At 34.7% G+C, this 25,100-nt stretch overlaps 1 protein-coding gene and 1 pseudogene across 4 annotated transcripts in view; both read left to right on the plus strand.

The window, feature by feature from the left end:
• LOC147821496 (small ubiquitin-related modifier 2 pseudogene) overlaps nt 1-22,870 on the plus strand; it is a 99,392-nt pseudogene extending 76,522 nt beyond the window's left edge. Inside the window, exon 1 of the transcript XR_015446951.1 lies at nt 1-22,870. This exon is cut by the window's left edge and continues 76,522 nt beyond it. The product of XR_015446951.1 is annotated as a small ubiquitin-related modifier 2 pseudogene (transcript).
• Tmem117 (transmembrane protein 117) overlaps nt 1-25,100 on the plus strand; it is a 569,660-nt gene that overhangs the window by 214,551 nt on the left and 330,009 nt on the right. The gene's annotated exons all lie outside the window — the stretch shown is intronic.

The following is a 25,100-nucleotide window of genomic DNA, read 5'->3' on the forward strand; positions in this document are numbered from 1 at the left end:
ACATGTGAGAATGTGAAGCCAATAAAAATCAGGTGATCTGGACAATGTATGGGGTAAAATATTATTGCTGTAGTAGGTGTGACAAGAGCACTCCTCAACCTTGCAGTATTAATGTCTGTGATGAATGGTCTGGAGAGCATAGATTGATCACAGCTACTGAGGAGGACAGGCTATTAAGAAACAAGAGCAAAGGGTTATTTAGTGTCCCCTTGTATGATGTAGATGTCTATATTACACACTTCTGGAGAAGAAAGCAGTATATAGCTAAGTAAATGAAACGAAAGAGGGAAGGAAGGGAATGAGAGAGGGAGAAATGGAGGAGAAGGGAGGGAAGGAAAGCAACAACTGAAAACAAATCCAAGGGATTTTGGTGATTGAGAGGCAAATTCACCTAAACATTTCATTCTAGATTTGCTTAACATAAGCAAAAATATCAAATTCACCTAAACATTTCATGCTAGATTTCCTTAACATAAGCAAAAATATTTTAATTATTTACTATAGACAAAAATGTTATATTTTTGAATGTATATAAAATATTTATATATGTACTTTTGGCTTTCATTTTTCCTAAATATAAACAGGTTATATTGCTTGGATTAGAAGCTAGATTCCCAGTTATAACCAAAAGGTGACTAAGTTTCTGTACTGAAATAAGGTAACACTTAATTTACCCTTGAAAAATAACTTGATTTCTCTGGGTTTCAGGTTTCTCTTGTATAAGATGGAGATAACACTGAACTAGTGGTTGTAAGAAATTGATAAAACAGTCCTATAAAATGTTGATATAAACTAAAGATTCAACTTTGCATCATAATTAGAGTAATAATAATAAAACAAAGAGTCAGACAGCAAAGTGAAACAGTAGTCTAAGAGTACCTAACCACCATACCCAATGCAACTGATTGGATTTATGAAAGATTGATTTTTCATTTAAGAAGGAATTAGAAAAACTATGGACTTTTAAAACTTATAATAAGCATTCATAATAGTTAGGCTTCTCCTTCTGCTAGTGTGGGAATAAGTTGAGTGAAAGCTCCTACTCGTGGGATTTTAGGAAAATAGACTAAAGGACTAAATGAAAAAATACGGAGATTGGGGTAAATGTTAAATTGAACTCATCTCACTTTGAGGTAGAAAACAGGAACAATGAGAGAGGGTTTCATCTTTATTCTCATATTGATTAGTGTTGAAACTTTTCACGAGTCTAAGGACATACAGTAATGAAATACTGCGATAATTTGTGTATTCAGATGTATTTCAGGGAATAAAATGTTGACGGAAGTTTGTTGGAACATCTCATTCTTTATTCTACTAAACTTGTATTAAGTGATCTCTTTCTTTGAGAAGAAAATCATTTCTAGAGAAAATTTCTGAAGTTTAAATATAACAGATGGTGTTTCTAAGCTTTTGTCAATTACATGTGTGATAGAACTCCAAATTTAGATTTGTTACACAGCTACAATTCTTGACAAAGAGTTCATGGATTCTGGTGGAATCAAAGGATTATCTGGTTATGGAGGCTTTTGGAGCCCCATTCATTCCTTTTGAAAGTTGACACCCAGAGTGGTGACTCTTCGGTGTCAATACAAATTAATGTGGATCCATGTTCTTTTCCGCCCTCTGCACAGTAAAGCATATTAACTGTGATCATATCAGGTGAAGCTGTTATTATACAGGTTGTCACCTCTTGGTTTTGTGATTATTCTCTCACCTTCACTCAAATGAAAAACTTTGTCTTGAACTACTGGCTTGCTCCTTGCTGTGTTTGTTTTCTATCCATTTACAGTATTATCATCTTGTTTGGAGCTTATCCAAAATTATTCCATAGTCCATTCTGATTTTATACTTCTGTTACTCTGTTACTCTGCTGCCATATTTTCCCTCTCTTTCCTTGTAAGTTTAGATTGTGATTAAAAATCTGAGAACCCAGATCCTGACCTTGGCATATGCTGCCCTATACATCATTGTTGCTTTTCTCTTGAGTTTCCACATGCCTCTGCTTTTATGTTACCTTCTCCAAGAGATGCTCTGTGACCTTTACATCAGTGCTTCTCCCTGAAACCTTTCTGCTCACTTGCATTATTTCTTATTTGAGGATTGTTTTTTCTTTTTATAGCACTTACCACAATTTATAATTGTTTGTTATATACTTGAGTTTTAAAAAAATCTGTCTCTTGGTTATACTAATGAGGGTAGGTACTGTGTCTGCCTAAATATCTTTCATTCCCAGATTGCTCACTGACAAATATGTATTTATGTAATTATCTTCTTATCTTTTTTTTGAAATAATTTAAAATTCACAGAAAAAAGTAAAAAGTACAAAAACTTCCCCAAAGTCAGACTTAGCATTACCATATTTGCACTACCATTTTCTCTTTGTATGTGCACATTATTTTGTATATAGCCCTGAATATTTCAGCTTTATTTTTTAAAAACAAGAGAATTTTTGTTCAAAAACACAACTGTAATGATAAGTATATTTAACACTGATGTGATATTAATGCCTAATCTATAGTCAACTCACTCATTTTGGCAACCATTCCATTAATGATCACACTGGCAACTGTTTATTGGTGTAAGATGCAATTCAGAATCACACATTACATTTAGTTATCTTAAATCTCTTTTAACCTCAAACAGTTATTAAGCTTTTTATTTTAACTTGGCCATTGTGAAAGAGAATCAATGAGTGATATAGTGTCCCTCAGTTTGGGTTTATCTGATGTTTCCTCATGATTGGACTCAGATGCTGCATTTTGTTAGGAGTATTACATAAAAGATGTTTCCTTCTTAGTATACTACCTGGAAAAGCACAGAATGTCATGTTGTCACATTTCAGTTACATTTCTTAACAATGATTAAATGAATATAGGAGATTATGTTCTAAGTTTTCGTACCTTTTCCTTGGTTGTCAGTATGCCCAACAAATGGTACTAATGAAATTCTTCAAATGTAGAGTTAAGTTGGAAGTGTGAGTCCAGAGTTCTAGCACTCTTTTGTTAGGTCTAAACTAGATGTTATATACTTTTATATTTTCTATCTATGAAGTATGTGCTTGGTATTTACTGTCAATAATCAGCTTATTTAGGGGTAGGTTGTTTTTTAAAAAATATCATAACACTTCCAACATTCCAGTATCTGCAACAAAGGAATGAGGAAAATGAATGAATGAATGAATCAATCAATCAATCAATATTCAAGATTAGAATTAATCCATAGTAGTGTGCCAGGTCTGAAAATAGACTTTTGATGGTCTCCAGAGCACTTCACGGACAAGTCATAATGTATCATATGTAAAGTGAATTTCCTTACTTAACAGATAACCTTATGGAGACCCAGGATTATCGAGTGATTTGCATCCAAATATTTTTTCAGTGATGGTCTTTAGGGGTGCAGATAATTCTCTTAATCTTTCAGAAGAAAAAATTTTTAAAGCAAAAAAGCATATTCTGACATTTACTTCTAAATTTCTTCTTTCGCCTTCAGGAATGGCTGAGTAGATTATAATAAAAATGTGCCTTGATGGGTGAAGGGTAATAGACTGGACAGGGTTCAGCCAATAGGTATTACTTTTTTTCTCCTTCAATTTAAGTTTCCTGGTGAATTTATAAATTTTATGTCAAACTTTATCAAAAGTTTTAAAAAGAGGGATTTTTATATTTTGGTATTATTTACTTTTTATAGTTCTTTAAAACAGTTTTTATTACTACATGTTTGAAGTATGTAATGATTACATTCCTTGTGAGGGGTTGGTATACACATAACACATTTAAATTTTCTTTTCATACCCTTCCTTTCCTATCATTCCTTCCTTCTCCCCCTGTAATCCTTCTCTTGATCCCTTTCCTTTTTGTAAGGGATCTGTATCTTCCTATTTGCTATTATCTATCTTTTATTTTGCTCTTTATTTATATTTTGGGTTTCTCATATAAGAGAAACATTGTGATATTTAAGCTTGTGTGTCTGATTTATTTTACTTAAGATTGTGGTTTCAAGGTGCATTCATTTTCCTACAAATGACTCAAATTTATCATTCTTTACGACAGAGTAGTATTCCATTGTGTATAACTACCATACTTTCTTTACCATTAATTTGTGCCTCCTCTTCTTCTTCTCCTCCTCCTCTTTCTACTCCTCCTCCTCCTTCTCCTCCTCTTCCTCCTATGGACAACAAAGGTCTGCTTCTAACTCAAGCAGTACCCAGGATGAAGCCACTTGTACCATGGCTGCAGTGTGTTCTGAGTGCCTAGATGGCTGAGCATGGTGAAATAAATCTAGGGAAGCCAATTCCTTAGGCCATCCTTCTCAAGCAGGTGGTCAAGGGCTGTCTTGGCACATGAAATGTTTATACTCTGTATTCTTCAGCCTGCAGTGGTAGGGTCTTGTTGATCCCTGAGAGACCTTTAAGACATTTCTTCTTGGCCTGGTTCAAACTAATTGATGTTTTAAAAATAGTGCTAGTCTCTTCAGCATGTATACATCCTTTGGCCCCAAGTTTACTTGTACTTCTTTTCTGGACAAACTTAAATTTTCTACTCTTGATTCTCACTAAAAATCCATCTAAAAGCATACAACTGTATCCATGCTACAGCCTGAACATTGGGCTGTCTTGATATTTCCTCCACCAGGTTAATTAGTCCATAACCTTTAGTCTCAGTCTTCTGCAAAGGCTTTGTCAGAATGTAACACACATAGATTCTAGTCCAATTCCTGATAGAGTTCTCATTCCAATCTGAAACCTCATCAGTACAGTCTTTACTCATTGCACTCCTATCAGTATTCTGGTCTTCTTAACTCCCATCAGAATTGTCCTTTAACCTCTGCTTAAAACATTCTAGGGTATCTCTAGTTGACATATTCAAACCTTTCCAAACTCCTTCCACAAAGAAGTTCCAAAGACTTCTGGCTCACATAGTCATAACAATGACCCTATTTTTCCATCACTATACTTTTAGAAGACAAATTAAACATCCATGAATTATATCATGAGAAACTACATCTAAAAAAAAAAATCCTGCTGCAAACATCTAGTTGGATAAGCTACAACCAACATGTTTTCACTTTTGTAACTGAGATCATGAAAAAGAAGAAATTTCCAGAGTCCAGACCATGAAAAGAGAAAGGTAAAAACAGTATTAGGCAGCTGTCATTTGTTTTAAAGATCTCTCAAGGAAATTAGTAACATTTAGCCTTCCATGGTATAGCATTAGTATTACATATCTTGATTCTTAGCTTGTCCCATTACCTATGCGCCCTTCACCCCCTCCACCCTTCCCTATTTACATACTTCATTTCCATTTTTTTTCTTTTCTCATAATTTTTCCTTTCCCTTCTTTCCTTTCCTCATCTCCTCCCACTACCCCTACCCCTTTGGACCTTTTCCTATTTCAAAGTATCAATTATTAGTTATTAATCCTTTTAGTCCTTATTTACACTCTCAGTTTCTCACATTAGAGAAACTATTCAGTATTTACACATGTGTGTCCTATTTATTTCACTTAAGAGTATGGCCTCAATATGCACCCATTTAGCTATAAATGACTCCAATTTCTCATTCTTTATGGCTGAGTAGTACTCCATTTTATAGAAAACCCACATCTTCTTTATCCAGTTTCCAGTTGATGTGCCCTTGGGCTGTTTCCAAGCTTTAGCTATTACAAACTGTGCTGCAATAAACATGGGTACACATATATCTCTGTGGTATGATTCTTTTAATTCTTTTGGAATGATATTCTTGTAGCTATGTTTAGACTGGTCTTGGATTCAGGGTTGCTATGAGTGTGTGTGCTGCTTATCTGCTCAATAAATTATACTCAAATAAAGTTACAATTAAAAAAATAAAAAGAAATAATTAGTTTACAATTTGAAAAACCCACACTCTTTAAGAATGTAATATTGTATATGTGCCTTTTAACAATAAGTGTGGTAGTTAATTTTGTGAGCCAGGCTGGCCAGCCGCCGGGTGTGCAGATTGAACACTTCTGCTGGTGTGTCTATGATGGTGTTTCTAGCTGAGATTGCATCTGAATCCACAGGCTTAGTGAAACACACTGCCTTCCCTGGTCTGAGCAAGCATCATCCAATCTATTAAAAGCTAAATAGAATAAATGGCCAAGGCAGGGGGAAGTGTTTCCTGTTGCTATCTGTTTTCAGCTGGGATGTCTCACTTGTCTTCTCTGGTCCTTGAACTTGGATTTACAGCATCAGCCTCCTTGGTTTTCAGGGTTTTGGACTTAGACTAAATTTACCACTGTCTGTTTTGGACCTCCCTTTTGCAGATGGCAGATCTTGTGAGTTCTTAGTCTCCCAAATTGTGTGAACCAGTTTCTCACAGTAACCACTCTGTGTGTGTGTGTATGTGTGTGTGTATCTTATTGGTTCTATTTCTGCTATTCTTAACTGGTATAGTAAGAATGCAAACAACCCGCTAGGCATTTTAAGAAATATGAATGGTCTTGTTTTTCTTACCTGTGAAAACAAAGGAGTTGAGTAGATGAATGGCCATATATTCACAGTGTCTTTGTTAACCTATTAACTTACTATTTATTAAGTACTTACTGTATGCCTAGTGGTGGGCATTTGAAGATGAATGGAATGTCATTCCTTTCCCCAAGAAATTGGTGATCCACAGAGAGAAACAATAAAAAGCAAATAAGACACAGTGCAACTTTTAAATAGATAAACATAGAAATGGGCTGAATTAAGAAACCTGAAAGCAGGTGGGAGACAACTGTATTCCTCTAGGGTTAGCACTGAGTATTGATTTTTCCATTCATCGCTGTTTATCTTAACCTTCCTTTAAATTGAGTCCGCTGTTACCCTCAAGCCTCTAAACTTTATTATTAAACTCAGCTTGGCTTGGGTTTTCCCCTGCTAATAGTGTTAACATGTTGAGGTTTTTCAGTTAGACAGGCTCTGCTGGTAACAGATTGTTGTGAGGTATACCCAGGGAGAGTGGAACCCTGCATTCATTATGTCATTTGACTCCAGATGAAAACAACTAGAATTGTACTTCTGAAAGGAAAAGGAAGACAATTGAGAGACAGTTGAATACTCCAGAGTTTTAATTTTTTTTTTTTTTTGCCAAGTGAAAGATACGGTAGGTGTTTTATGACATGATGAAGACATGTGCCATTTTCTCCCACCAAATATTTTCTCACTTGTTGCTCTCTGTGGTTTAGCTCTGTGCTGTTCCATGGGTTTTGGGATTCTAATAACATAGTGGTAGTTTTCTCGATCATAGTAGTCATTATAGATGGCACTTCATATTTCAGCAAAAAAATCTCTTCTGCCAAAGCTGAGTGCATCAGCTTCTTAAAAAACAATATATGTATTGTGAAATATGTCAACTATAGAAAATGCCATACACAACATTTTAAATCTTTTGTTTTTTAATAATTTTATCACTTAATAAATTTATTTTAATTAACATTTTTGTCTTTCTGGAATTTTATGTAAGTAGAATCATATCCATGTAATGTATTGTTGCTTTTTCACTCAACTTTATTTTCTGACATGTGTCAATGTTACTGTTCATTTCCATTGCTGTATTGTAGGAAATTTTCACAACAAATGTCTCTATTGTTTTTAGCAGAAAATTTAGTTGTTTGTATTTTTTACCAGTTCAAATATTGTTGCTAAGAATATTCTTCCATCATATTTCTTTGTGCACATAAATACAAATAAAAGATATAATTAGGAGTCAACGTGTAGGGTTGTAGGTGATAGGCATTTTTTTCAGATTGGTTGTGGTAATTTACATGACCACCAGCTGCATATCAGTTAGTACTGGTTCACAGACTTTAAAATTTTTACCAGTGTATGTAATGTGATATCTCTTTGTGGTTTAAATTTTAATTTCCTGATTACAGATGAGGTTGAACATCTTTTCATATGTTCATTAATCTTTAATAATCCTCATCTGTAGAATACATACATCTGTTCATTTTCTTTGCTATTGAATTCTTTTATTTCTTATTAAAATTTTAGGGGTTCTTTAAATGCTTTGGATATGAGTCTTTTCTAAAAAGTGTATGTTTGAATATTTTCTCTAAATTTGCAGCCATTTCAGATGCATACAAAAGTAGAGAGTAGTGGAGTGAACCCCAGGTACCTGCGACTCCACTGTAACTGTGTAGATTCCATCAATCCATGGTTACTCTTACTTCGATTGTACCTCTAATCACACTTCACTACCCTTCCCCCAAAGCGAACCCCAGACATCATACGTTTCTTTTCTCTAATGGAATTTTTTTGCAAACCGAAGTCATGAGGACATTGCCTTGTGTTTTCTTCTAATTGTTTTAAAGCTTTCTCCGACACTAGCGTTTATAATCTTTGTCCCCTTCACCGATCTCTACTGCTATCTCTGGAATGTCAGTTTTCCAAATTTTTGAAGACTATTTCTGGACTCTATCCTTATGCTAATGCTATATTTTTTAATCTGTGTAACTTTTCAATTAATCAAGTTAATTAGGCAAGAACTCCCAACTTTAGTCTTCTTAGAAATCTTAACTATCCTTGCACCATTGCTGTTTCTTGTAAATTTTAGAATTAGATAATCAAATTCTAAAAAAAATTTTTGGATTTTGATTGCTAATCTACGTAAAGATAAATTTGTGATTGAATTATGTCTTACAGATTTGCAGGATATAATCTGTGACTGTCTTCCACTTTCCCTCTTTATTTAGTTTTTATCCCTCTCATTATTCATCTTTAGTTGTAACCATTTCTCATCAAAGTTTTTCTCATCCAGCCTACTTCAGAGGTTTCTTTCTTGTGTGGATTGTATTTTTGCTTCTTATTTAAGAACCTTTCTTCGAACTGAGCTCATGAGGGTATTATATTGTATTTTCTTCTAAATGTTTTCAAACTTTCACTAGTCACTAGTTATAATTGTGCTCTTGTCTTCTGGAATAATTTTTGTCACTTCTATACTATTTAACTCACTATTATATATTGTTTCCTCTTGATACATTGTAAGTGAAAACAAAGATTATTTTATCTGTATGGTTACTTCCTGAACAGTGTCTGTTGCATAATAGGTGCTCAAGAAATTATTTTAAAGATAATTTTCTCCACAATGGTCTTTTGGGTCTTTTGATAGATTTTTTTCCTTTGTTGATATGTAGTAAATTGTTGACAGTAGACTCCATGAAGAGTGGAAGAAGGGAAACTATTTGTAGAGTTTGCTAAGTTCCATGCTGTAAATTCTTCTACCATGACCAATTGCAAATCACTAAGGTTGTATCACTGAATGTGGAGTTGGAAAGAGGCATTGAGTGGCACACTATCATATAGTATTCCCACCACACAGAAACAGTGGGTTCAGTAAGTTTAGTCTAATAAATAATTGTAAGATCCAGTAGCATAATTATTCAACTGTGGGCTTATATAATTTATTTTTACAAGGTTGTACTTAACAAGTGATTCAGATCATTCGTGAAAATTTAACAGTGACTTCCTGTAAGCTGTATAAGCTATATCTAGCCACTATCTAGGTTCTTTATATTTTGTGTGAAATGTTGTAAATTCTTGTTTATTTGTTTTTTTAAACTAAGTTTTATGATTATTTCTTGCTAGCTTAAAGGAAGGCAGTTGATTTTTATATAATATGCTCATATCTGGCAAACTGGTTAAAATATCTTCATAATTTGAATAATTTATATGTGTTTTCTTCCAGGTTTCTTTATAGACAGTTTTTTCATCTGTAAATAATAAGAGTTCTGTTTCTTCATTTTCAATTCTTATATATTTTAAGTCATATTGTTTTTGTTATTTGCATTGACATGAATATTTACTATCATGTTTAATTTTAGTAATAATGAAAGCATTGCTCTCTTGTTTCTGAGTTTAAATATGTGCTTTATTTTTTTTATATATCTTTCTTGGACGCAAAAGAATTTTCTTTTATTCATAGTTAAGTAAGAATTTGTTTTTATTTGTCATGAGTGGGCGTGTTATTTCATGACATGATTATTTTGTATCAATTTAGATGATCATATACTATATAACAAAGAATGTTCAATTTTCCAGGAATATATTGTGACATATCTAATAACTTAATGTCAAAATGAAGAAAACAGTGATTCATAGAAGAAAAAGGAAAATGGAAAAATAAGCATATGGGGAAAATAAATATATGAGCAACACATTTAGCTACTTGATATACTGGAAAAATGCAGAACACTGGCAATGCAGGAATACTTAGTATTCTTAAGCTTCACGGAATCTTTGTGGAACTTGATCATGCAGTAGGTCAGTTAGAAGAAAAGTCTCAGAAAATTTTACAGAATCTGTATAATTTATGCAATGTTTTCTGACCACAATTAGGCTTTGTATAGTACTTCTGAGTAATGTCTTTACATCCCATTTCACAAATTCAGTTTTCACCTATGTATAATCTGTCTTTTATCCTATTCATTTTATTTCACATTTAATAAACATAGTTTGCAATTTCTGAAGTTTTATTAGTTTTTAATCTGCCAGTGTTTATGCATTTATTTTAAAACAATCTAAAATTCTTTAAAGAATTTTTTTCATATATCAGTTTAAACATAGTTGTTTTATATTAGGTGTCTGCTAAGTACAGTGTTATCAATCTTTGATTTTGCTATTTTCTAATCCTTCTATATTCTGGTTATTTTTTGGAACTTATAATCCATGGAACTTTGTTTATAGGAATTCTTTGGGCTTTTAATTTAAAGTGTTTTACTGTTAAGAGAATTTAAGTTTGCTTCAGCCAAAACTTTAGGCTCTAGTAACCTTGGGTTACTTGATATTAATATCTTGGCTTAGTTTTTTTTTAACCACACAAATTATGTGACCTCAGAAAAATAGGTGTTATCTGTTTCTCATTTCATTCTGCAGGGTGTGTTTTATTTTTTCATTCACTATTTCATGGAATATGTTTTTTTTCCCAAAATTCTTGCTTCATAAGTTGTCCGTAATTTTACTAAACAACTTGAGTAATTCATGGTTTTTTTTTTTTTTAAGCCCTTACACTACTCTATAACCCAAATTACTGTACCTTCAGGGGGAAATCCTCAACTGATCAAGTGTATCAGTTGTTTTATATACTACTCGAGAAGATTGACTGGTATTTTATTTAGGGTTTTTACATTTATATTCACAAGAGAAAATGACCTGTATTTTTTTCTTCTGCATCCGTTTCTTGTGTAAATGTATTATCAAGTTTATGATGATTTAAAGTAAGTTGAGAAAAGTTCCCTGCTTATCTGTTCTCTAGAAGACATTATGTAAAATGAGATTGTTTTTTTCTCTAAATGTTTGGCAGTATTTTCCAATGAGACAATCTGGGTCTGAGAGTTTTGGGGAAATTTAAAAAATTATATGTTTAATTTCTTTTTTAGTTGTAGGGCTATTAAAACTTTCTTATTTGTGTCAACTTTGTTGTTGCATTACTACGAAAGTTATCATTTAATTTAATTTTTAAATTTATTATAAATTTCATTATGTTGTCATAATTTTAGTATTTATAGATTTGTAGTGATGTCTCCTCTAATTCCTAGCATTATTCCCTTTCTCTCTTTTGTTCTTCATTGGAGTTAGGGAATTACAAATTTTAGAGTCATCCTCAGATCCATCTTTTATATTTATTGATCTATAATTTTCATTTTTTTCTGCTTCTTTAATTTATGTCCTCATCCTCAATAACTCTAATTTTCTACTTTCTTTGCATTTATTTTACTGATTGTTTTGTAAATTTTTGAGATGGTTGTTTAGCTAATTTTTTTTAGCCTTTGTTTTTTTTTCTATTACATACATTAAACACTGTACATTTTTCTGCACTCTTAAAAAACAACTTTAGCTGAATCTGACAAATTTTGGTGTGTTCTTTCATATGTAAATTCCTTTTAGCTATTATAGATCGAAATTATTCAGTGTACAAAATAAAGAAAAAAAATGGAGCTACAGCTAAATAAATAGTATATGTTTCAGGACATATTTAATTCCTACTAGGGTAGTATGTATGTACACTCATTACTGGGAATATTTTTAGTGTGGAAGAATAAAATGGCCAAAATGGTGTGAGGTATATCTGTCATCTTGTCCTTGGCTGTGAATATAGAAAAACATTCTGAACATAGGAAATACAAATGCATGTCGGACCGGGTGTTCTTTCAAGTAAAAGTAAGCTTTCAGAAATAGATTGTTAAATCAGTACTTTGTGGAAGTGTCATTTAATGCTGTAGTCATTTATATTATATGTTATATAGATCTTAGTCAATTTTTGATGATGTTAGGAAATAGACATTGAATAAAATGTAATAAAACTTCCATACTGGTTTTAATGGAAGCAGAGGAATGCCTTGGTTGGTCCCTACCCATGTGTTTATTTTTTTTTGTATGAGCAATTTTGTGGAAGCACTAATAAAGTTTATATATATTCATATATAAGATAGTGATAATTTTTATTATATTGAAGTCATTCATTTAAAACTGTAAAATCTATTTTTATCCAAAACATATATTCAGAGAATAATTTGAAGAATTAAGCAAAAATAAATGGCTACATTTTTTTAAACTATTATTGGAGCCTTCAGGATGGGAGAAGATCTGTATACCTAATATTTTTGATTTTTGAAGGATTCATCAGAACATTGTACTTAAAATTATATAATGTAATAAAATTTTAATAATGCAATGGAATATCCTCATGAAAACTAATGCAAAATTTATCATATGGCCATGGCATTCAAAAAAAAAAAAAGTGACATCAGCTGGAAAGAAAAGCATGAGGAATTAACTTTAGATTTCACTACCTTGGAAAGAATGCTTTCCCAGAGCAAATAATGATCAATGCTCAGTGTGTAATAAAGCTTTATTTATTTTATTTGATAATTTTACAAAAAAGTTAACTACAATCAATATTTGATAAGTCATGGGAGATTGAGAATCAGATAAGAACAAAATCAGTAATTCAGAGCTTTATTGCAGAATGGAGAACAGTGAGTTGTGGGTTGGAGGGAAGGCTTGGAACTCAGCTGAGGAGTAAAGTTATTGGCTAGTGGGGAATCCAGACCATGATCTTTGCTGGTTTGGACTTTTAGAATAGCAGAGCTTCTTAACCCCAAAGAACTTTAAGGACAATGTTCAACTTCCGAGCACTGAAAAGTTGATATATAAATGAATCTCCTTGATAGCGCTTTAAATACTGTTTCAGTTTGTCACTTTACTTTCTGTTTTGAGAAGTCTAATATTAATGAAACACGACTACTTTGTGGCATTGTGTTTGTTAGGTACTTAATCTCAAGGAACTTTCAATTTGGTAAAAAAGTGATTAGGAGATCAGTTGCTAATATAGCTCTAAAAAATGACTTCTTAAACCATTTTTATCTGTCACCTTTTGTTTCTCAAAGAGTGTTTTATATTCCCTTGAGTTAAGAATTTACATCAGTAAAGACTGAAGATTTAATCTTACTGACAGCCCTGAGGACATTCAAAGGCAATATCACCCATATCCTAAGAAGTTCAACCATGAGAATGATGGCATGTCTTAAGGATATTCAGATTACAACTCCTACTAAATGAAAATTTATTATTTCATTATTCCAGGACTTCATTTATTATGATCCTTGGGATTGGAGATAATTGGAGACAACACTAATAATCCCTGTATGTGTTACATACTATGAAGTCATTCATTTTGAAGGAGTCCCAGCTGTGTCACTGACTGCATATAAAGTTCATGTTGGGGAGCTTAGGAATGGAAAGGGAAATGTGTATAGATATACACATAGATGGCTTTGATGTCCTGAGGGGAGCTCACAGCCTCAAAACACAATAAATCTTATTGAATGTCACATGTGTTGCAAACCCCTCGCCTGGTCATAGCTGTCATGGCAATTTGATGCTACAGGGAGGATAATAATAATAATGATAATGACAAAATGATAATAGATGACACCCACAACTATTCTACTAAACAACAGTAGAAAAAAACTATTTTATGCATATATGCAAGAGATGTCAGACTTCCTTTCATTTCTCAAGAATAAATGAATAATAAAATATATTTGAAGCCCAGAGGTATATAACTGAAAAATTATTGTAAAACTAGGCTTTGGTAGAACTAATGCTGTAAGAGGAAAATTGTACATTATGTATTCTTTCACTAAATATTTCCCCTTCTGTCAAGTGGTAAAGCGGGTAACCACTTAGAGGCACTGATTTAGATTTGCTGTGATCAAGTTGTATGACAAGTCATGTTGGCAGGGAGGTGGAGATGCATTAATGGGAAAACTAGACTGTCAGCAGGAGTGGTCCTGAGACAGAGGTGAGAAAACATGAGGGCATTAGCCCTCTGAACGACAGAGGCGTACCCACATGCACCTTCCTCGTCCTTCAGAGTCATGGGAGAAGCTAATCATTCTGAGCATATGGTGGAAACTTCAAAAGGAACCCCATGGGCTTAACCATCATTACACCACTTGCCATTTGATTTTTAAAACTCTTATCCAATGAGCAAGTCAACACGTTACATTAATAGGGTTACTGCTTCTGCTGTCAGTGAGATCTGGTTGCTGAAACCATCTCTGATGTGCCCCTCAGTCAGAAGTAGTATTGGTAAGTTATTTCATTTCTCTAAGTTTCAGGGCTTTAAAATAATCAAATGCAAAAGTGAATAACAATAATACCTGTAGTTCATAGGATTAGTATATAGATTACATGCGTGTAGCACATAATACAGCTCAATATATACTAGCAATTTTAGTAAATTCTGGGAAAATACTCTTCTCACTGAATGATTAGATTTCCTCAAAGTGTCCAGCCATTTTTAGCAACAATTCTAAGGGATTTATTACCCCTTCCCATTCTCTTTGATGAAATAGGAGCAATATCTCATGATTTTCCTGCCATCATTTATTTAAAAACAAATTCATTTGGTTAAGTCTAGTCCCCCTGAAACAGTCTTCCTCAGCCCAGGGCAATAACCAAACCTTCTGATACTGAGTGGGAGCCCCTTTTTTCCTGACTTGGGCTGCTGCAGGTCAGTGGCAGGAAAAAGGCTCTGGCTGGTGTCTTTATTTCACTACTTAGCACTTTGACTTTTTCCTGGAGATTTCTAGGCTACCTCTGATTTTTCCAGCAAATGACAGGTTAAGGAGGTAAGAGCAGGAAAAGTTATAATTGACTGTCATGCCCAACTCTTCTGGGACTCTCCAGCTCAGGATGTTTTTGTGGGTTACTTGGAGACCCGCCTATGGCTACAATGTTGCTGGAAATCTTCCCCATGCTGTTCCCTTGATGTGGGCGAATGAATCTCTTTTGGCAGGTCACTTTTGGTTCCATCCTTATTCCTGAGACAATGCTAGTGTTGCCACCTTGCCTCCCAAAGATCCTCTTGGGCAGAGCTACAATGCTCCTGCTAGCCCTCTCAAGAGTGGCTCCCATCTGACCCAGCTGAATGCCCTTTGCTACACACCTTCTATGACTATGGTGTGTCCCTGGTTCAGGGACCACTCTCAGGTAAGTTGTCAGATCAGATCCCAGCCAGAGTCTCTCCTTCTTTATATTTCTCAGAAATAGGCCATATTAGTGCTAGGAGACACATGAATCTCTCTGATATCTTTTTCCCTGGGCCTGGAGTACAAGAAAATTACTCCTTAACCCCAAGGATTACCAGCTTCTCCCAGACCCTCCAACTTCTAAGGTGAGTGTCCAGGTCAGGGTTGTGAAAAAAAGGTCTTTAGCACCTCCTCTTAGGGTTTGTTTAGTGGATTTTGACACCAGCCGGGTATCCTACAATTCAGTTCTATTCTGACAGTACCCTGTGTTCATGTAGACATCATAAGTTCAGGGGTTTGGTCTCACATGTCTGCCCTTACTTCAGATGTCACATCTAAATCCTGTGTTCCTCAGCTACCTGCTCCTCTGTTCAACTTGGCTATAAATTTGAGGTTTCCACAGTTCTCCAGGTTTAAACATTTTCTACAGTGACATAGGACTCAGGAAAGTACTACAGTACGTTGACCCTCTGTATCCACAGGTTCTGCATCCATGGATTTAACCATTTGCAGATGGAAAAGATTTTTTTAAAAAATTATGAATATTCTGAAAATATATAGAATTTTTTCTAGTCATTATAATGCAGTGTAATAGCCACTTACATAGCATTGACATTGATTTGGTGTGATAAATAATCTAGGGATGATTTAAAAAATACAGGATGCACATAGGGTATATGCAATATTATAGCATATTGTATAATGAACCTGAGTATCCACAGATTTTGGTATCTTTAGGAGATCCTGGAAGCAACTCCCGTGGATACTGAGACACTTGCAGTTTCTGTCTTATTATAAAAGATACAAAATAAGCAGCCAGATGAAGAGATACTCAGGGCAGCAAAACCTAGAAGGGGCTTACGTGCTAAGCTTCTGCGTATGGGGGACTCTACTTTCTCAGCACATCAAGTTCCCCTACCTGAAAGCTCTCTGACCTTCACTATTGGAGGTTTTTTTTTTGGTACTCGGGATCAAACTCAGGACCTTGCGCTTGCAAGGCAGGCAACGGAACCACTGAGCTAAATCCCCGGCCCCACTGTTGGAGATTTTAATCCAGGTTTCATTTAACAGGCAACGCTGGTTAAATCATGGGCCACATGCCTGAACTCAATCTCTAGTTTTTTCCCTTCTGCAGAAATTGGAGATCAAAGTCCCAACCCACTAATTGCATGGTTGGCTTTGTGGTTAGCCAGTTCCCATCTTCCAGTTGGCCAGCCAGTCTCCCACCCCACAATCATAAATTACCTTGCTAGCGTAAATTCAGGTATAATGCAAAGCAGTTTTTATAATAACAAATGACACTCTCATCACTCAGAAAATTCCAAAGGGTTTTGGCTTTGTATAAATAACTCAGAACAAAGGGCAAACATAGCTTGGACAATAGCTCAGGACAAAGGGCAAACATCGCAATCTTGGAACTTGAGTGTGTTTAGTACTTGCTTTCTAAAGGCCTTCAGCCTAAAGCAAGGCCAGAAGAATCCCATTTAACATCCTATCACAGAGTCAAAGTGCAACAGAATTATTTCAACATAAATGTTAATTCAGAGAGGGCACCTGTGGCATTTAAATTTGAATGTGGTAGCTTTAAATGTTCTTGGAATTTTTTCACCAAGTTAGGTAATTATAAGTGAAAGAAATGATGCAGATCAAAGAACTTGTTGAAAAATTGTATCCTTGATAAGTAGTGACATACTTTTAATGTTTGTTGTAAACACCCTGAAGGTCTTGCCTTGGGTGAACTGCCCCTGGATAACAAAGTTTTGAGAGCAATGACATATATTAAGAAAGATACTTTCCTGTTTTGAAAGGTATGTACTTAGAAAGGATATATGCACCTATAAATCTTAATCTAGAATCGGAAAGGAATAAATGTAGATTTGTGCATTTTCAGAGGTGTTTGAGGGAATTGAAATGCTTTGAATTTGAAAAACACCTTGCATTTATGTTGCAACTTTTTGAAAGACTGCTTTTTTCATAATTTGGAAATTGATTTTATTGTAGATATCCCTGAATATATGAACAATCATTCTTGAAATTCAGCTAAACAGTGTCAAAGTGTTGGTTATGATAATTGTGAATGCTCTAGAGAAAGGTTAACTTAAAAACCATGCGGCATGTTTAAAAAAAGAGATGTCTATAAATAAAAATTCAGAGCATTGGAACTCTTCACAAAACATATTTTAAATATCAGAAGTACATTGTCATCATTTGCAGCAAAATTTTCCTTTAGCTTTTTGGCTTATGAGTTAGATTATGTGATAATGATATTTTCCTTAAGGACACCAATAGGATTGTTGCTATAGATGGATCAAATTCTTAAAAAATATCCATGCAACCAAATCCAAAAATAATATTCAGACTAGCCCTAGGCAGAAACTAACCTCAGTATTAATTTTACTCTAATTATTGTTGTCTGTTGTACGTCTGTTACTCTATTTATATTATGTAGACAATTGGAGGATTCAGATTCATACTTAAATGTCGACCTAGAGTATAGTCTAGGTAAGAAGCATCTAAATTTGTGATGCAAAGTTAATTTTAATTTTTAAAAAACACAATTTTGTGCTGTTAACAGGAAACCTTATATTCAGTTCATTTAAAGGAGAGCTAATTGAATTTAGATAAAGCTAATATTAAATCAAAATTTTGTATATCTCTATTGGTTATTTACCTAAAAGACATTTTTCATGAACTAAATACATATTTTGGCAAAGAAGAGCTTAGGAAATGCTATCCTTTATATCACCTGCCACACAACTAAAATCACTTTGTTATAATAAAAATAATAAGATTCATAGTAGAATATTTTTTAAAAATATCAATAGTTAAAAATCAGGGGAAAAAATCAGTAATTTAGAGTACAGAGTCTGATGCCAGAATACTTGAGTTCAAACCATGGCATGTTTGCTTACTGGCTGTGTGACACTGGGCAGTTTGCTTCCCTTTCTGTACAAGATTGTCTTTATTTGTGAAGTCACTTCCTTATAGGATTAATGTGAAGATGAAATTAGTATTTGAAAAGTGCTTAGAACAGTGTTTTAAACACAATGAATGTAATACAAGTGGATTTTAAATAAGATACACGTACATCCTGTTTAAGCAAACATTTTATCCTGTTACATATCTGATACTTTTTTCACCATGTATGTATAATAATTTCCATCTTTATGTAGCTCTAGGACTTATTATCCTCATCTTTATTTTCTACATCTTCTTCCGTTACATTGTTTCAGTATTCTATACAACTACTCAATATCTTATACATTTTATTTTAAAAAATTTAGAAAATTTTATTGTATATTCATACCAAAAATTATATATGTGAGCTATTAATATACTTTTAGCTTATTTCCAGCTTTTTAGTCTTTTAAAAAAGTTGCAGTATAATTCTTATATCTAAATATGACTCATAATTTTAGGAATAATTGTGAAAAGTGAAACTATAAGTGTATGTATGTATACACATTTGAAAGCAATTTTATTGTTAACAAATTGCTATTTAAAAAATATCTCACTAATTTTCTTCCCAGGCTCAGTGTTTTTTTTTGTTGGTACTGGGGATCAAACTCAGGACCTTGCACTTGCGAGGCAGGTGGTGGAACCACTGAGCTAAATCCCCGGCAGCTCCCAGGCTCAGTGAATGAGCAATATCGTGACTCTTTTTAAAATTCTTCTCAAGACATTTGCTTACATCCTACTGGGAAAGGTGTTCCCAATAAAAACTTTCTCATTTGGCAAGTTAACACTTTAGCTTTTATTTTAATGTATTTTTCAGAAATTAAGAGTTTTAGAATCTTAGCTATACTTACTTGAGCAGAGTGTTGAAAATGTTTTTTTAAAGTTAATAGCAGTTGTAGATGTTAGAACACAGCTTTGCAAAAATGAGTGGCAACTTTAGCAGGTAGTGAGTTCTTGATCTTTTGCGTTTTAAAATAAATTATACTTAATGAGAATCTGTGGAAAAGTGAGTGATGTAGAAGATGAGATGAATAACAGACTTCTTATTCAACCTGATAAGAACAACAATAGAAAACAACAGAAAACACCGTATTCCTGGTACTATGTGTGTGTGTATATATAAATATATGTACACGTATTACATGTGTACATAAAAGTTATATTTTATATAATTTGAAATCTTCATGATAACCTTATTCTCAGACCATGTTATTATTTCAATTTTATAAATACAAACGGAGGCAGTGTGACATTCTATACCTTGCTCAAGTTTCCATACCTGTGGGGGACGGTGCTCTACTAAATCCAGGCAGTCTGACTTAAAAATCTGTGCCTGTCATTTATTGCCTTTCCAAACTCCTAACTGAAGGATCAAAGAAGAGAAAGAAGCCATATACAGTATTTTTGGTTTGGAGAGGATTTCTTTCAGCAGGTGGAGGTATAAATGGCACCTGCAGCATCATTTTGAGGACTGAGGAATGGAAGCCTCATTTAGACTCCCTGCAGGCTTGGTGGTCAAGCGTGCAGTTCAGCTCTGGCTCCTCATTGGGCAGGAGTAAGCTGAGAGGCAGAGCAGATGTAGGAGGCAGTTGGGTGCTGGCTGAAGCAAGGGTGCTAGACGTGTGACCACGGCAAGTCTCACACCTGGGAGATCTTATTGACTCCTTGAGACCTCAGCCCCACTGGGGCCTAGGACTTTCTGAAGGAAATAACTCTAAATGATGGGGTTTATTTTGTAGTTTAAAAAGTCATAGTTTACATTGAAATGTTAAATAGAAAGCAATGGCTATGCTTTTGAACTCTTGCCCCCATTAGAAAAGTAAGTTGCATATCTGAATGACTAAGTTGGTAAGAATGTCCTCTGGGTGAATTACTTACTGAAAAAATTTCCTGGTCACCTATGTGCCAGTCATGGTCCAGTGAGGTTCTGGGCATGTGACTAAAACAGTCAGAAGCTCTGCTGTAAAGAACCTCTACAGGGAGGTAAATAACATACCAATACCCAACATGACCGACTGGATACAAGGAGATAGCAGTGTGAGAGGGCGCAGTCACTCTTCTGTGAAGTCCTTAAATTGCAAACAGGAAATACTTCTGCTTCTGGAAGGGAACAGAAAATTAGCTCTTCCACATTTGCATGCAGTGGTAGATAATCTAGTGGAGGTCCTGAGGGAGGATTTGTTGTGCCCAGTTTACGAAGTCCCAAAGACCACCAGGAGGCCGTTTCCGATGTAAGCACACGAGGGTCGTTTATTCAAGCTTAAGCAGGGACTCTCAACTGTCACCGACACAGTGGATCGAGATTGAGAGCCCCGAGTTCCAAATTAGCAGGGTTTTTATAGAGGTTACAGCAAGCTTCAGTCATTAGCAGCCATATGATTGGTTAACATTTAGCAAGTATGAAGTGTAGAATTTTGATTGGCTAGGCTCATTGGGGGTTGAAGGGGATTACGTATAGGTTTTTACAAGAAAAATGGGGACAAAGGTTAGTGGTCTACTGTCACGTACTGATGGTCAACAGACATCTTGACTCATGGTCATGACCACCTTGTGTGGACAGTCAGCGCGTGAACAGATTGTCCTATAGATAGTGGGCCCGGGACACTTGTTTCTAGGGCAAACTGATGGCTGAGTAATGAGCTTAGGAATCTTGAGTTACAGATCATGTCTTTTGTCCCAGATTAAGCACATTTAATCATTAATTTGAAAGAACAAAGGAGACTGCTCCATTTTGGACAAAATGGAGTCATTCTGGTCTCACATTAGCAAAATGGAGTCACTTTTGGTCTCACAGATTTATCACAGAATCAGTACCTCGATTAAGTCTCAGGATAAATGAACGTATAGGTAGTATATGACCAGCTGGTAGGTTAGAAAGCTGAGGATTTGTCAAAGAAAAGAGTAACTTGTCCATTGTAAATTATTGAGGAGCAGCTAAAAAATAAAAGAGTATTCAGTGTCTGAAAATCTATATTCTGAGCCTAATTCTGCCACCTATTAGGTATGTGGGGTAAACTATAGCCTTCTCTGTTCCATGATTTATTTTTTGTATAGAAACAGAAATAAAAAAATGTATATTAGGAGCCAGTCATGGTGGCATACACCTCTAATCCCAGCGCTCAGGGAGGCTGAGACAGGAAGATTAACAGTTTGAGTCTTATCTGGGCAACTTAGTGAGACCTTGTCTTATTATCTTATACAGATGGGTGTATCACGGTAACATTGGGTACCAAACCTTGTGTGTAGGTGATTTATTCTGCACCAAGTGCACCTGTGCATTAGGCCCAGGGGATTGGATCTCCCCTACCTACAGCTTATACAGGCTTTTACCCATAAAATCAGAATCTCACCACATTCCAGTTTTATTTAACTAAGGTTCTATGTAAAACTAAATTATTGCAGAAACATTTTTATTCCAGTTACGCTGATAAGAAGCTATTTGAGAGCAGCTGTGTTTTGTTTATTTTTATTCAATATTTAATTTGGAGAAAATCAACGATACAGAGATGTGGGAAATAGAGATGCGCATCTCTGGAATAATCATCATCTATGTTATTGACATCAGATATGGGGCAACTTAACTGGCTCAAAATAATATATTCACTAAGAATCTCAGCAACCTCCAGTCAAAAATGAAAGCTCACATATACCACGAGAGATAGTCAAATCAGTAAGACAAAACCTAAAACCTATATTTTCTTGGGCAATATGATCTTCTATAATCGCAATAGAAAGCTATTTCTCCAGGTGTTCCCTGGAAAGGCATTGGCAGGTAATATTACCTGGATCAATATTTCTGTGCTGTGAATACCAATGCAATCATTTCCTCAGGTTTCTGTATTTTTTCTGCCATATCAATTTGGAGATGAACCAAATGCTGTTTCTTCTTTCACATTACTTCTTCCTTTACATTGTTTCAAGTTAATAGATTTCCTACATGGAAGGAGTAAAAGTTGTCATGGTGACAATGCAGACACATTCATTCTGAAAGAGTTTCTTCTTTGAGAGGGAAATGATTTCTGTAACATACATATAATTATTGCAGTAAATTATTTTGTGAGTGTGAAGCAAATAAAATCTAAGCTCTGTAAATGCATGAATTTTTCTGTTAAAACTTTCTTGAGTTTTTTGTTCATTGTTTTGTGAAGGTATTTTATTTTACTTTATTGTGAAAGTATTTTATACATTCTCTTCTGTAAACTTTGCAAAAAAGAGAACTCAAATGAAAGAATATATTTTAATTAGCTCAAAGGACCTACAGCCTAGAAATAAATCAGAATAGCAAGATTTATAAAAATTAGCTTATGGCACTCACTTTCTTGCCAAATTGTCCAAATATCTTTTAGAGAAAAAATTTGTAAGTAAATAACTGAAATAATTACATTTCACCTTTTTTTCAGAGTCACTATTGTTAGAATGAGAGAAATTCAGGTTTTGAGAGAATTATGTCAGCATTTGTGTTAGCAAGTATGTTTTAGTAGTTTGAAAATATGAGATAACTTGAGTTTTTTATTTTGGGTGGTTCTTCCTTTAAAAAAGTGTAAATGGGTTATAGCATTCATTCTGTAAGTCATTTACAAAAGTTTGCACCATTTTACCTCTTGTCACATTGGGGAAATATGGCATGGTTTTCATTTTGTCAGCAAATTGCTGTGTGACAGGCAAGAGCCTACAAAGTGTAGATAGCAACATTCTCTAATGGATTGCAGGTCCCACATGAGAATGTGCAGTGTGCTCATTAAAATTACAGCAACAGAGAAAGCAGAATAAATTGCTACCAAGTATTTGACTATGATACTTATATGTATTTCTTCTTGACACACCTGTGGGCATGTCACTGTAAACTGTCCATGAGGATTGCAGTGACAGCTTTATGGACTAAAGTTAGAGACCCAGCCTCCCACATGGCTAAATGCTGACAGCCTAAATGAGAAGAACACAGAGAAAATAGCTGATGAAGAGCTGTATGATTCTGTTATGAAAAATTTTAGGCACAAACTATCCTAAGTACTATGGGAATTTGTAATAAAAACAACAACAAGAACAACACCCAGTGATTTCTAAATAAAATAAATATGAAACTCCTAAACCTGGAGCTATGAAATGCTCAACAATAGTATTACCTCTCAGGATCATAGTGAAATCTTTCAGCCCAGTGACAAGGACATACAAGAGACTTCACAATTATTTAATTTTTCCTTCTCTTCCAGTGTTGTCCCTGTTTTCCTTCACCAAACCATCTAAGGAAATGAATGTGAAGTGAGGAATTTGTGATATTAGTAATAACCATCACAACCAATTAAAGGGAAAGATTGGGGCAAGTGAAGAAGAATCCAGAGAGAAGTAGAAGGAACTTGAGCTTTAAACTGGGGAGGGGTTGGGGGAGGGTTCTTGGTAACCGGACCTGTAAGAGCAAAGGCTAAGCAGCAGGGTTCACCTGGTATTTCTCAGTTGCAATGGAGGCACAGCTAAGGTGGAAAGCTGATTGAAGAAGGCTTAAACTTGACAAAGTCAGCTGCCTGTGGACTTCATCTTCTAGGCACCTAGAACATTTTGGAGCAATTTTACTTGCTAGAATAACGGCAACATTTGTAAAGAAATGTGTGTCTGGATAGAAGCAGATTTCAGAGATAAGAATATTTATTTTTAGACAGATGGAGATTATAAGAGATGAAAAGTCTCAGAAGAACAGGAGAAAGGTTTTATCTTTAGGTTGGTGAGGTTTTTTTTTTTTTGTACCAGGGATCGAACTCAGGACCTTGGGCTTGCGAGGCAGGCGCCGGAACCACTGAGCTAAATCCCTGGCTAGGTTGGTGAGTTTTGAGAGAGAAAGGAAAAAGAAGGAGAAGAAAGAGGAAGGGGAGAAGGAGAGGAAGTAGTAAAGGAAGAGGAGGGAAAGAGGAAAAGGTGAAGGAGTACAAGGACTTGACTAACTTTGGTGTGTGCCCATATTTAGCAGACAGGTGGAGGCAAAATTAGGAAAAGACAATAAAGGAAAGATAACTAAGGAAGAAGGAGAGAATAACAGAGCATTGTCACTTTGGGTGAGAGAAATGAAATTAATCTCCTACTAAGTTTGGTCACTCTGTACTAGCTTTAATGTTTTAATTTGCTTTATTTTTATAACAATCCAATGAAGTAGACAGCATTTTCACTAAATGATAGACTATAAAAGGAGATAATTAAATAGGGCTGTACAATTTCTAAGTAGTCAAGTTGGGTATGAACCAAAGATTTTATCTGCCTTTAAACTTTGCTTTTATAATCACCCCCCCAAAGTTAAAAATTTAAAACAACTTTTAAAATAATTTGAGAAGATAGAAAAAATTAAAAATTCACAAACCCATTGGCTTTGACAGTTAAGAGATATTTGGTGAAGTTCAAGGAAGTTGTTTGAAATTGACAGTTGAAAAGATGCATTACAAAGGATTAAGGAAAAGTTGGTGGTCAGTAAACAGGGAGAGGTCATGTATTCCCTGGAGAAACTGGGGGTATAAAGGAAGAGTTGAATGGCAAATCTTTGGTGGCTGGAGGTTTTGGGTAATGATAGAGAGAATACTTTATCTTCTAAGCAACTCTTGAGAACTTTGTAGGGTGGGAAGATATTTC

The sequence above is a fragment of the Heterocephalus glaber genome, unplaced genomic scaffold (genome assembly GCF_053883595.1).
Source record: "Heterocephalus glaber isolate CG9 unplaced genomic scaffold, H.glaber_assembly_v1.0 deba00001733, whole genome shotgun sequence".
Classification (NCBI taxonomy): Eukaryota; Metazoa; Chordata; class Mammalia; order Rodentia; family Bathyergidae; genus Heterocephalus; species Heterocephalus glaber.